This window comes from Choloepus didactylus, chromosome 13, assembly GCF_015220235.1.
Source record: "Choloepus didactylus isolate mChoDid1 chromosome 13, mChoDid1.pri, whole genome shotgun sequence".
NCBI lineage: Eukaryota > Metazoa > Chordata > Mammalia > Pilosa > Megalonychidae > Choloepus > Choloepus didactylus.
The window spans coordinates 84,877,882-84,892,292 of record NC_051319.1 but is presented as its reverse complement, the minus strand read 5'-3'; positions in this window follow the sequence as shown (position 1 = coordinate 84,892,292).

Genomic DNA, 14,411 nt, shown 5'->3' with positions numbered 1-14,411 from the left:
CAAGCAAATCTAACCAGCACCAAAACTTCTGCCCCACAGACTACATCAAAGATAATGGTGGTTGGGGGACACAATACATTCAAACTGGCACAATACTTAAGCCCAAACATATCAATAATTACATTAAATGTAAATGATCTAAATATATCAATTAAAAGTCAGAGAATGACAGAATGGATTTAATAACATGACCCAATTACATACTATCTACAAAAATCTCACCTCAAATATACTAATAAAGGGAAGCTTAAAATAAAAAGATAAAAAGATATATTATGCGATCACTAATCAAAGGAAAACAAGATTCAATATATTAATATCAGATAAGGTAGAGTTTATAACAAAGAAAATTACCAGAGAGAAAGAGAAAAATTATAAATTGTAAGAAGGTCAATACCTCAAGAAGACACAGCAATCCTAAATGTATATGCACCAAACAACAACAGTGCAAAATATGTGAAGAAAATCCTGATACAACTGGAGTGAGAAACAGACCAACCCATAATTACAGTTAGAGACTTCAACATCTGTCAACAGTGCAGAGAATAACAAAACAGAAAAGCAGCAAGGATACAGAAGAACACAGAAATATCATCAAGCAACAGGATCTAATTGACATTTATAAAACAAAAGACCCTACACAGCAGAATATACATTCTTTTTAGGTGCCCATGGAACCTATACCAAACAGGTCATAAAACAAACCTCAATAAATTTAAAAGATTTGAAATCATACAGAGTGTTCTGTGGCCACAATGGAATTAAATTATAAATTAATAACAGAAAGATAAAAAAAAAGTCTCCAAACACTGGGAAACTAAGCAACACATTTCCAAATAATCCATGGATCAAAGAGGAAATTCTCAAGAAAAAAAAATTTTTTTAAATACAATGAACTGGATGAAAGTTGAAATATAGCATATTAAAAAAATCGGAAACAAGCTAAAGTAGTGCTGAGAGGGAAGTGTATAGCACTAAATGTACACATTATAAAAGAGGTAAAGTTGCAAATCAATATTCTAAGCACCAATCTCATGAACCTAGTAAAAGAAGAGCAAAATAAACTGAAAAGAAGCACAAGGAAGGAAATAAGAGAAGAGCGGAAGTTAATGAAAAACAGAAAAAACAATAGAGAAAATAAATGAAACAATGAGGTGGTTCTTTGAAAAGGTCAATAAAATTGACACACACCTCACAAGACTGACAAAAATAAGAGAAAAGATGCAGGTTACCAATATCAAAAATTAAACAAGAGATATCACTACAAACCCTGAAGATATCAAAGGGATACTAAAGAAACACTGTGCAAACCTCTACACATATAAATTTGACAACTTAGATAAAATGGATCAATTCCCTAAAAAAACACAAACTACCATACTCAGCCTATATGAAGTAGATTGTTTAATATAGCCCCATTTCTATTAAAGAAATTGAATTCCTCATTGAAAAATACTGAAATGAAATCTCTGGGCCCAGACATTTTCACTGGAGAATTCTACCAAAAATTTAAAGAATAATTACCAATTCTACAAATTTCTTCAAGAAAATATGAGAAAGTATCACTTCCTGATTCATGTTATGAAGCTAGTATTACCCTGATACCAAAACCAGACAAAAATAGTACAAAAAAAGAAAACTACAGAAAAGTATTTCTAATGAATATATTTGCAAAAATCTCTAAACAAATATTAGCAAATAAAATGTAGCAATATGTGAAAATAATTACACACCATGACCACATGGAATTTATTGCAGGGATGACATGTAAGTTCAATATTCAAAAATCAACCAATGTAATCCACCATGTTAACAGGCTAGAGAATAAAAATCACATGATCATATTAATAGGTTCAGAAAAAGCATTTGACAAAATTCAATGCCCATTAATGATAAAACTATCAGAAATATATGAATAAAGGGGAACTTCATCAATTTGATAAACAGCAACTACAAAAAACCTACAGCTAACATTTCACTTTATAGGAAAAGCCTGAATACTTCCACCCTAAGATTGGAAGCAAGGAAAAGATATCCACTTTCACCCCGTCTTATTCAACATAGTGCTGGTAATTCTACCCTGTACAATGAGCCAAGAAAAGGAAATAAAAGGCATAAAAATTAGAAAGAAATAAAGCTGACTGTATTTGTAGATGGTGTGATTGTCTATATTAAAATTCCAAAGAATATACTAAAATTTCCTAGAATAAGTGAGTTCAGCAAGATCAAAGGAAGCAAGATAAACAGGACATGTATGCTGAAAACTGCACAATGCTGATGAAAGAAACCAATGAATATCTATATACATGGAGAGATATACTATGTTCATGGGTTGGAAGGCTCAGTATGTCATAGGGAGATGTCAATTTTCCCAAAATTGATATATGGTTTTAACACAATTGCTATCAAAATCTCAGCAAGATTTTTCTTTAGATATAGACAAGATTATTCTAAAATTTATATGGAATGGCAAGGGAACTAAAATAGTTAAAACAATTCAAAAAACAAGAATAAAATGGGAAGAATCCATGTACTAAACTGTAAAATTTATTATATAACTACACTACTCCAGAGTGTGTGCTATTGGCACAGGAATAGACACCTAGATCAATGGAATAACAACAAAAAAAAAAGAATCCAAAAAGACTCATGCAAACATGACCAACTGATTTTGACAAAGTTATAAAAGCAATTAAATGCCGAAAAGATAGCCTTTTCAACAAATGGTGTTGGAGCAATTGGCCATCCATGGGGAAAAATAATACTCACACTTTATACAAATATTAGCTCAAAATGGATCACAGACTAAAGTGTAAAATTCTAAATGTTTTAGAAAAAAACAGGAGGAAAATCTTCAGGATCTAAGGCAAGGCAGAGTTCTTAGATTTGACACAAGAAGCACAATCCATAACAGGAAAATTTGATAGACTGAAGTTCATCAAAATTAAAATTTTTCCCTGTGAAAGACCCTGTTAACAGAATGAAAAGATAAGCTACAAATTTCTAGAAAAATATTTGCAAGCACATATCCAATGAAGGCCTTGTATTTTGAATATATAAAGAACTGTCAAAACTTAAAAGTGAAAATATAAACAATTTAGAACCTAGGCAAAAGACGTGAAGAAATATTTCACCAAGAAAATATACAGAAAGCAAAGAAGCATAAGAAATCTTTTCAAAACCGTTAGCTATTGGGGAAAAGCAAATTAAAACCACAATGAGAAATCAATATACACCTCTCAGAATGGCTAAAATTTAAAATAGTGACAATATCAAATGCTAGCAAGGATGTAGAGAAATTAGACTACTCATGGCTTGCTAGTGGGAATGTAAAATACTATAGCCACACTTGAAAGCCATTTGGCAGTTTCTTAAAAAACAAAACATGGACCTGTCCTCTGACTGAGTAATTGCAGTACTGGGCATTGACCCCAGAGAAATGAAGGCTTATTTTCACTCAAAAACCTGTATATTAATGCTGATAGCAGCTTTAACATTTTATCCAAAAACTGGAAACAACCCAGATGTCCTTCAATGAGTGAATGGCTGAATAAACTGATACATCGCCCATACCATGGAATATGTGCCAGTTTGAATGTATTATGTCCCCCAAAACGCCATTATCTTTGATGCAATCTTGTGTGGGCAGACCTATCAGTTTTGATTAGATTGTAATTCTTTGAGTGTTTCCATGGAGATGAGACCCACCCAACTGTGGGTGATGACTCTGATCAGATAGTTTCCATGGAGGTGTGGCCCTGCCTATTAGGCATGGGCCTTGATTAGTTTACTAGAGCACTATATAAGCTCAGACAGAAGGAGCAAGCTTGCTACAGCCAAGAGGGACACTTTGAAGAAAGCACAGGAGCTGCAGATGAGAGACAGATTGAAGACGGCTGTTGAAAGCAGACTCTTGCTCCTGAGAAGCTAAGAGAGGACAAACACCCCAAGAGCAACTGAGAGTGATGTTTTGAAGAGGAGCTGCGGCCTAGAGAGGGACATCCTGGGAGAAAGCCATTTTGAAAGCAGAACTTGAAGCAGACACCAGCAATGTGCCTTCCCAGCTCACAGAGGTTTTCTGGACACCATTGGCCATCTTCCAGTGAAGGTACCTGATTGTTGATGCATTACCTTGGACACTTTATAGCCTTAAGACTGTAACTGTGTAACCAAATAAACCTCCTTTATAAAAGCCAATCCATTTCCGGTGTTTTGCATTCCAGCAGCATTAGCAAACTAGAACAGAATACTATTCAGCAATAAAAAGGAACAAACTATTGGTACATGCAACAACCTGGACAAATCTCCAGAAAATTATGCTGAGTGAAAAAAGGCAGTCCCAAAGGGTTGCATTCTGTATGATTCCATTTATATATCATTCTTAAAATGACAAAATTTTAGACATGGATGACAAATTGGTGGTTGCCAAGGTAAGGAGAGGTTGAAGGTGGGATGATCTTAAATGAAAGTTAAACTAAAAATCACTGAACTGTATACTTAAAAATTGTGCATTTTATTGTATATGAATTATTCCTCAATAAAAGTGATCTTTAGAAATTACCAGACTTAAAAAGAGGAAGGAAAATATGACCCACAATGAGAAGAAAAATCAATCAATAGGAACAGTCACAGAAATAACAAAGAGAGAATTAGTAGAAAGGGTTGTTAAAATAGTTTCATAATTATATTCCATACGTTTAATACGGTAGAAGAAAGATTATGAATATAATCTTATAAAAAAAGATCCAAATAAATTGTCTAGAGATGAAAACCAAATACAATAGGTGGGTTTAACAGCAGATTAAACAATACAGAAGAAAAGATTAGCTAACTTGGCAACATGGCAATAGAAACTATCCAAAATGAAACTCAGAAGGAAAAATTTTTTAAATAAAAAGGGTACAAATTTCTTCCAAAAAGAACAGTATGTGTGCTGGTTTGAATCTGTTATGTACCCCATAAAAGTCTATATTCTTTTAATCCACTCTTGTGGGGGCAGACATATTGTGGGTGGGATATTTTTCTTAGGTTGTTTCCATGGAGATGTGACCCACCCAACTGTGAGTGGGACCTTTTGATTAGATTATTTCCATGCAAATGTGACCCTTCCCTTCAAGGTGGGTCTTAGTTTGTTTGCTGGAGTCCTTAAGAGAGCTCAGGAAGAGAGAGAGAGCTCAGAGATGACAAAGACCCAGGAGCTTGGAGATGCAGACAAAAGGATGTTTGGAGATGCTAAGCTAAGAGATGAAGCCCAGAGTTTGCCCCAGAAAAGCTAAGTGAGAACCCACAGACACTTAAAAAGAACACACCAGAATCCAAAGCTGAAAGCAAGGCAACCTGGGGGCAAAGGACCACTGGATGCCAGCCACATGCCTTCTCAGCAGACAGAGATGTTCCAGATGCCATTGGCTTTTTGTCAGTGAAGGTATCCTCTTGTCAATGCCTTAGTTTGGACACTTTTATGGCCTTAGAATTGTAAATTTGTAATCTAATATACCTCACCAATATGGACTAACTACAATGTGTAAACTCAGAATTGAATCTTAGAACATAGCCTAACGTGGACACAATAATTGTAATAGTCCCTAGATTGTAAGCTCTTACAGCAGTTAACTCTATCCCTGAAGTGTAAGGCCTATCTCTAAACTTTGAGATGCTGATCCCCTAGCATATGTTGTCACAAACATTGGGACTGGCGGTTTGATGTGCTGAGCCCTCAAGCATGGGACTTGCCCTTATGAAGCTCATTACCACAAAGGAGAGTCTAAAGTTGTATGTAATGGTGCCTAAGAGTCTCCCCGAGTACCTCTTTGTTGCTCAGATGTGGCCCTCTCTCTCTCTAACTGAGCCATCTCGACAGGTGAACTCGCTGCCCTCCCCCCTACGTGGGACCCGACTCCCAGGGGTGTAAATCTCCCTGGCAGCGCAGAGTATGACTCCCGGGGATGAATGTAGACCCAGCATCGTGGGACTGAGAGTATCTTCTTGACCAAAAGGGGGATGCAAAATGAGATGGAATAGTTTCAGTGGCTGAGAGATTCCAAATGGAGTCGAGAGGTCACTCTGGTGGACATTCTTAGGCACTATATAGATAACACCTCTTAGGCTTTAATGTATTGGAATAGCTAGAAGTAAATACCTGAAACTACCAAACTCCAACCCAGCAGTCTGGACTCCTGAAGACAATTATAGAATAATGTAGATTACGAGGGGTGACAGTGTGATTGTGAAGACCTTGTGGATCACACCCCCTTTATCTAGTGTATGGATGAGTGGAGGAATGGGGATAAAAACTAAAGGACAAATGGGGTGGGATGGGGGGATGATTTGGGTGTTTTTTTTCACTTTTATTTTTTATTCTTGTTCTGGTTCTTTCTGATGTAAGGAAAATGTTCAGAGATAGATTGTGGTGATGAACGCATAACTATGTTATCATACTGTGGACAGTGGATTGTATATCATGGATGATTGTATGGTGTGTGAATGTATTTCAATAAAACTGAATTTAATTAAAAAAAATTTGTAATCTAATAAATCCCCACTATAAAAACCAATCCATTCCTGGTATATTGCATTCTGGCAACATTAGTAAACTTGAACAGTATAGAAAGGGGGAAAAAGTAACTTAAAGTGGAGAAAACTGACAAACACTTCCCCAGCCAGGTGAGTAAGATCAACATCTACAGTGACAACTCATGTTGATAGTATGTACCATTGAAATGTGATGAAAATGGCACTTTATCTCAATGACCTCCCTCCCCAAAACAAATATCCCAAGTCTAATCATGAAAAAATATATAGACAAATCTCAATTGAGGGACATTCTATAAAATACCTAGTAGGTGTCCTTCAAAACTGTGAAGGTCATCAAAAATAAAGGAAGTGTGACAGACTCTCACGGCCAAGAGGAGCTTAAGAAGATATGGCTAGGGGGTGGGGCAAGATGGCGGACTGGTGAGCTCTATGTTTTAGTTACTCCTCCAGGAAAGTAGGTACAAAGCCAGGAACTGCGTGGACTGGACACCACAGAGCAATCTGACTTTGGGCATACTTCATACAACACTCATGAAAACGTCGAACTGCTGAGATCAGCGAAATCTGTAAGTTTTTGTGGCCAGGGGACCCGCACCCATTCCTGCCAGGCTCAGTCCTGTGGGAGGAGGGGCTGTCAGCTCCAGGAAGGAGAAGGGAGAACTGCAGTGGCAGCCCTTATCAGAAACCCATTCTACTGATCCAAACTCCAACCACAGATAGACTGAGATCAGACACCAGAGAATCTGAGAGCAGCCAGCCCAGCAGAGAGGAAACAGGCATAGAAAAAAACAACACGAGAAACTCCAAAATAAAAGCAGAGGATTTTTGGAGTTCTGGTGAACACAGAAAGGGGAAGGGCAGAGCTCAGGCCCTGAGGCTCATATGCAAATCCCGAAGAAAAGCTGATCTCTCTGCCCTGTGGACCTTTCCTTAATGGCCCTAATTACTTTGTCTCTTAGCATTTCAATAACCCATTAGATCTCTGAGGAGGTCCCCCCCTTTTTTTTAATCCTTTTTTCTTTTTCTAAAACAATTACTCTAAGAAGCCCAATACAGAAAGCTTCAAAGACTTGCAATTTGGGCAGGTCAAGACAAGAGAAGAACTAAGAGACCTCTGAGACAAAAGGCAATAATCCAGTGGCTGACAAAATTCACTAAACACCACAACTTCCCAAGAAAAGGGGGGTGTCCGCTCACAGCCATCATCCTGGTGGACAGGAAACACTCCTGCCCATTGCCAGCCCCATAGCCCAGAGCTGCCCCAGACAACCCAGTGTGATGGAAGTGCTTCAAATAACAGGCACACACCACAAAACTGGGCGTGGACATTAGCCTTCCCTGCAACCTCAGCTGATTGTCCCAGAGCTGGGAAGGTGGAGCAACGTGAATTAACAAAGCCCCATTCAGACATCATTTCAGCAAACTGGGAGCCTCCCTACACAGCCCAGCAGCCCAGAACTGCCCTGGGGGGATGGTACTCACCTGTGACATAGCACAGTCATCCCTCAACAGAGGACCAGGGGGTGCACGGCCTGGAAGAGGGACCCACTTGCAAGTCTCAGGAGCCATATGCCAATACCAAGGACTTGTGGGTCAGTGGCAGAGACAAACTGTGCCAGGACTGAACTGAAGGATTAGACTATTGCAGCAGCTTTAAAACTCCAGGATCACCAGGGAGATTTGATTATTAGAGTCACCCCCCCTACCTGACTGCCCAGAAACACGCCCCATATACAGGGCAGGCAACACCAACTACACACGCAAGCTTGGTACACCAATTGGACCCCACAAGACTCACTCCTCCACTCACCACAAAGGCTAAGCAGGGGAGAACTGGCTTGTGGAGAACAGGTGGATTGTGGACGCCACCTGCTGGTTAGTTAGAGAAAGTGTACTCCACGAAGCCGTAGATCTGATAAATTAGAGATAAGGACTTCAATTGGTCTACAAATCCTAAAAGAACCCTATCAAGTTCAGCAAATGCCACGAGGCCAAAAACAACAGAAAATTATAAAGCATATGAAAAAACCAGATGATATGGATAACCCAAGCCAAAGCACCCAAATCAAAAGATCAGAAGAGACACAGCACCTAGAGCAGCTACTCAAAGAACTAAAGATGAACAATGAGACCATAGTACAGGATACAAAGGATATCAAGAAGACCCTAGAAGAGCATAAAGAAGACATTGCAAGACTAAATAAAAAAATAGGTAATCTTATGGAAATTAAAGAAACTGTTGACCAAATTAAAAAGATTCTGGACACTCATAGCACAAGACTAGAGGAAGTTGAACAACGAATCAGTGACCTGGAAGATGAAAGAATGGAAAATGAAAGCATCAAAGAAAGAATGGGGGAAAAAATGGAAAAAATCGAAACGGACCTCAGGGATATGATAGATAATATAAAACGTCCGAATATAAGACTCACTGGTGTTCCAGAAGGGGAAGAAAAGGGTAAAGGTCTAGGAAGAGTACTCAAAGAAATTGTTGGGGAAAACTTCCCAAATCTTCTAAACAACATAAATACACAAATCATAAATGCTCAGCGAACTCCAAATAGAATAAATCCAAATAAACCCACTCCGAGACATATTCTGATCACACTATCAAACACAGAAGAGAAGGAGCAACTTCTGAAAGCAGCAAGAGAAAAGCAATTCACCACATACAAAGGAAACAGCATAAAACTAAGGAGTGACTACTCAGCAGCCACCATGGAGGCGAGAAGGCAGTGGCACGATATATTTAAAATTCTGAGTGAGAAAAATTTCCAACCAAGAATGCTTTATCCAGCAAAGCTCTCCTTCAAATTTGAGGGAGAGCTTAAATTTTTCACAGACAAACAAATGCTGAGAGAATTTGCTAACAAGAGACCTGCCCTACTGGAGATACTAAAGGGAGCGATACAGACAGAGAAACAAAGAAAGCAAGAGAGACTTGGAGAAAGGTTCAGTACTAAAGAGATTCGATACGGGTACAATAAAGAATATTAATAGAGAGAGGGGGAAAATATGACAAACATAAACCAAAGGATAAGATGGCTGATTCAAGAAATGCCTTCACGGTTATAACGTTGAATGAAAATGGATTAAACTCCCCAATTAAAAGATAAAGATTCGCAGAATGGATAAAAAAAAATGAACCATCAATATGTTGCATACAAGAGACTCACCTTAGACACAGGGACACAAAGAAACTGAAAGTAAAAGGATGGAAAAAAATATTTCATGCAAGCTACAGCCAAAAGAAAGCAGGTGTAGCAATATTAATCTCAGATTAAATAGACTTTAAATGCAGGGATGTTTTGAGAGACAAAGAAGGCCACTACATACTAATAAAAGGGGCAATTCAACAAGAAGAAATAACAATCGCAAATGTCCATGCACCCAATCAAGGTGCCACAAAATACATGAGAGAAACAGTTGCAAAACTAAAGGAAGCAATTGATGTTTCCACAAAAATTGTGGGAGACTTCAACACATCACTCTCTCCTATAGATAGATCAACCAGACAGAAGACTAATAAGGAAATTGAAAACCTAAACAATCTGATAAATGAATTAGATTTAACAGACATATACAGGACATTACATCCCAAATCAACAGGATACACATACTTCTCTAGTGCTCATGGAACTTTCTCCAGAATAGATCATATTCTGGGACATAAAACAAGCCTCAATAAATTTAAAAAGATGGAAATTATTCAAAGCACATTCTCTGACCACAATGGAATACAATTAGAAGTCAATAACCATCAGAGAATTAGAAAATTCACAAATACCTGGAGGTTAAACAACACACTCCTAAACAATCAGAGGGTTAAAGAAGAAATAGCAAGAGAAATTGCTAAATATATAGAGATAAATGAAAATGAGAACACAACATACCAAAACCTATGGGATGCAGCAAAAGCAGTGCTAAGGGGGAAATTTATAGCACTAAACGCATATATTAAAAAGGAAGAAAGAGGCAAAATCAAGGAACTAATGGATCAACTGAAGAAGCTAGAAAATGAACAGCAAACCAATCCTAAACCAAGCAGAAGAAAAGAAATAACAAGGATGAAAGCAGAAATAAATGACATAGAGAATAAAAAAACAATAGAGAGGATAAATATCACCAAAAGCTGGTTCTTTGTGAAGATCAACACGATTGACAAGCCCCTAGCTAGACTGACAAAATCAAAAAGAGAGAAGACCCATATAAACAAAATAATGAATGAAAAAGGTGACATAACTGCAGATCCTGAAGAAATTTAAAAAATTATAAGAGGATACTATGAACAACTGTATGGCCACAAACTGGATAATGTAGAGGAAATGGACAATTTCCTGGAAAAATATGAACAACCTAGACTGACCAGAGAAGAAATAGAAGACCTCAACCAACCCATCACAAGCAAAGAGATCCAATCAGTCATCAAAAATCTTCCCACAAATAAATGCCCAGGGCCAGATGGCTTCACAGGGGAATTCTACCAAACTTTCCAGAAAGAACTGACACCAATCTTACTCAAACTCTTTCAAAACAGTGAAGAAAATGGAACACTACCTAACTCATTTTATGAAGCTAACGTCAATCTAATACCAAAACCAGGCAAAGATGCTACAAAAAAGGAAAACTACCGGCCAATCTCCCTAATGAATATAGATGCAAAAATCCTCAACAAAATACTTGCAAATCGAATCCAAAGACACATTAAAAAAATCATACACCATGACCAAGTGGGGTTCATTCCAGGCATGCAAGGATGGTTCAACATAAGAAAATCAATCAGTGTATTACAACACATTAACAAGTCAAAAGGGAAAAATCAAATGATCATCTCAATAGATGCTGAAAAAGCAGTTGACAAAATCCAACATCCCTTTTTGATAAAAACACTTCAAAAGGTAGGAATTGAAGGAAACATCCTCAATATGATAAAGAGCATATAAGAAAAACCCACAGCCAGCATAGTACTCAATGGTGAGAGACTGAAAGCCTTCCCTCTAAGATCAGGAAGAAGACAAGGATTCCCGCTGTCACCAGTGTTATTCAACATTCGGCTGGAAGTGCTAGCCAGGGCAATCCGGCAAAACAAAGAAATAAAAGGCATCCAAATTGGAAAAGAAGAAGTAAAACTGTCATTGTTTGCAGATGATATGATCTTATATCTAGAAAACCCTGAGAAATCGACGATACAGCTCCTACAGCTAATAAACAAATTTAGCAAAGTAGCGGGATACAAGATTAATGCACATAAGTCAGTCATGTTTCTATATGCTAGAAATGAACAAACTGAAGAGACACTCAAGAAAAAGATACCATTTTCAATAGCAACCAAAAAAATCAAGTACCTGGGAATAAACTTAACCAAAGATGTAAAAGACCTATACAAAGAAAACTACATAACTCTACTAAAAGAAATAGAAGGGGACCTTAAAAGATGGAAAAATATTCCATGTTCATGGATAGGAAGGCTAAATGTCATGAAGATGTCAATTCTACCCAAACTCATCTACAGATTCAATGCAATCCCAATCAAAATTCCAACAACCTACTTTGCAGACTTGGAAAAGCTAGTTATCAAATTTATTTTGAAAGGGAAAATGCCTCGAAATGCTAAAGACACTCTAAAAAAGAAAAACGAAGTGGGAGGACTTACACTCCCTGACTTTGAAGCTTATTGTAAAGCCACAGTTGTCAAAACAGCATGGTACTGGCACAAAGATAGACATATAGATCAATGGAATCGAATTGAGAATTCAGAGATAGACCCTCAGATCTATGGCCGACTGATCTTTGATATGGCCCCCAAAGTCACTGAACTGAGTCATAATGGTCTTTTCAACAAATGGGGCTGCGAGAGTTGGATATCCATATATTTCATCCATCCAAAAGAATGAAAGAGGACCCCTACCTCACACCCTACACAAAAATTAACTCAAAATGGACCAAAGATCTCAATATAAAAGAAAGTACCATAAAACTCCTAGAAGATAATGTAAGAAAACATCTTCAAGACCTTGTATTAGGCGGCCACTTCCTAGACTTTATACCCAAAGCACAAGCAACAAAAGACAAAATAGATAAATGGGAACTCCTCAAGCTTAGAAGTTTCTGCACCTCAAAGGAATTTCTCAAAAAGGTAAAGAGGCAGCCAACTCAATGGGAAAAAAATTTTTGGAAACCATGTATCTGACAAGACTGATATCTTGCATATATAAAGAAATCCTACAACTCAATGACAATAGTACAGACAGCCCAATTACAAAATGGGCAAAAGATATGAAAAGACAGTTCTCTGAACAGGAAATACAAATGGCCAAGAAACACATGAAAAAATGTTCAGCTTCACTAGCTATTAGAGAGATGCAAATTAAGACCACAATGAGATACCATCTAACACCGATTAGAGTGGCTGCCATTAAACAAACAGGAAACTACAAATGCTGGAGGGGATGTGGAGAAATTGGAACTCTTATTCATTGTTGGTGGGACTGTATAATGGTTCAGCCACTCTGGAAGTCAGTCTGGCAGTTCCTTAGAAAACTAGATATAGAGCTACCATTCGATCCAGCGATTGCACTTCTCGGTATATACCCGGAAGGTCGGAAAGCAGTGACACGAACAGATATCTGCACGCCAATGTTCATAGCAGCATTATTCACAATTGCCAAGAGATGGAAACAACCCAAATGTCCTTCAACAGATGAGTGGATAAATAAAATGTGGTATATACACACGATGGAATACTACGTGGCAGTAAGAAGGAACGATCTCGTGAAACATATGACAACATGGATGAACCTTGAAGACATAATGCTGAGCGAAATAAGCCAGGCACAAAAAGAGAAATATTATATGCTACCACTAATGTGAACTTTGAAAAATGTAAAACAAATGGTTTATAATGTAGAATGTAGGGGAACTAGCAATAGAGAGCAATTAAGGAAGGGGGAACAATAATCCAAAAAGAACAGATAAGCTATTTAATATTCTGGGGATGCCCAGGAATGACTATGGTCTGTTAATTTCTGATGGATATAGTAGGAACAGGTTCACAGAAATGTTGCTATATTAGGTAACTTTCTTGGGGTAAAGTAGGAACAGGTTGGAAGTAAAGCAGTTATCTTAGGTTAGTTGTCTTTTTCTTACTCCCTTGTTATGGTCTCTTGGAAATGTTCTTTTATCGTATGTTTTTTGTTTTTTTTTTTTCATACAGTTGAATTAAAAAAGAAAGGAAAGGGAGGTGGGGCAAGATGGCAGACTGGTGAGCTGTATGTTTTAGTTACTCCTCCAGGAAAGTAGGTAGAAAGCCAGGAACTGCGTGGACTGGACACCACAGAGCAATCTGTCTTTTGGCATACTTCATACAACACTGATGAAAATGTTGAACTGCTGAGATCAGTGAAATCTGTAAGTTTTTGCAGCCAGGGGACCCGCGCCCCTCCCTGCCAGGCTCAGTCCCGTGGGAGGAGGGGCTGTCAGCTCCGGGAAGGAGAAGGGAGAACTGCAGTGGCTGCTCTTATCGGAAACTCATTCTACTGATCCAGACTCCAACCATAGATAGACTGAGACCAGACACCAGAGAATCTGAGAGCAGCCAGCCCAGCAGAGAGGAGACAGGCATAGAAAAAAAAAAACAACACGAAAAACTCCAAAATAAAAGCAGAGGATTTTTGGAGTTCTGGTGAACACAGAAAGGGGAAGGGCGGAGCTCAGGCCCTAAGGCGCATATGCAAATCCCGAAGAAAAGCCTATCTCTCTGCCCTGTGGACCTTCCCTTAATGGCCCTGGTTGCTTTGTCTCTTAGCATTTCAATAACCCATTAGATCTCTGAGGAGGGCCCTTTTTTTTTTTTTTTTAATCCTTTTTTTTTTTTCTAA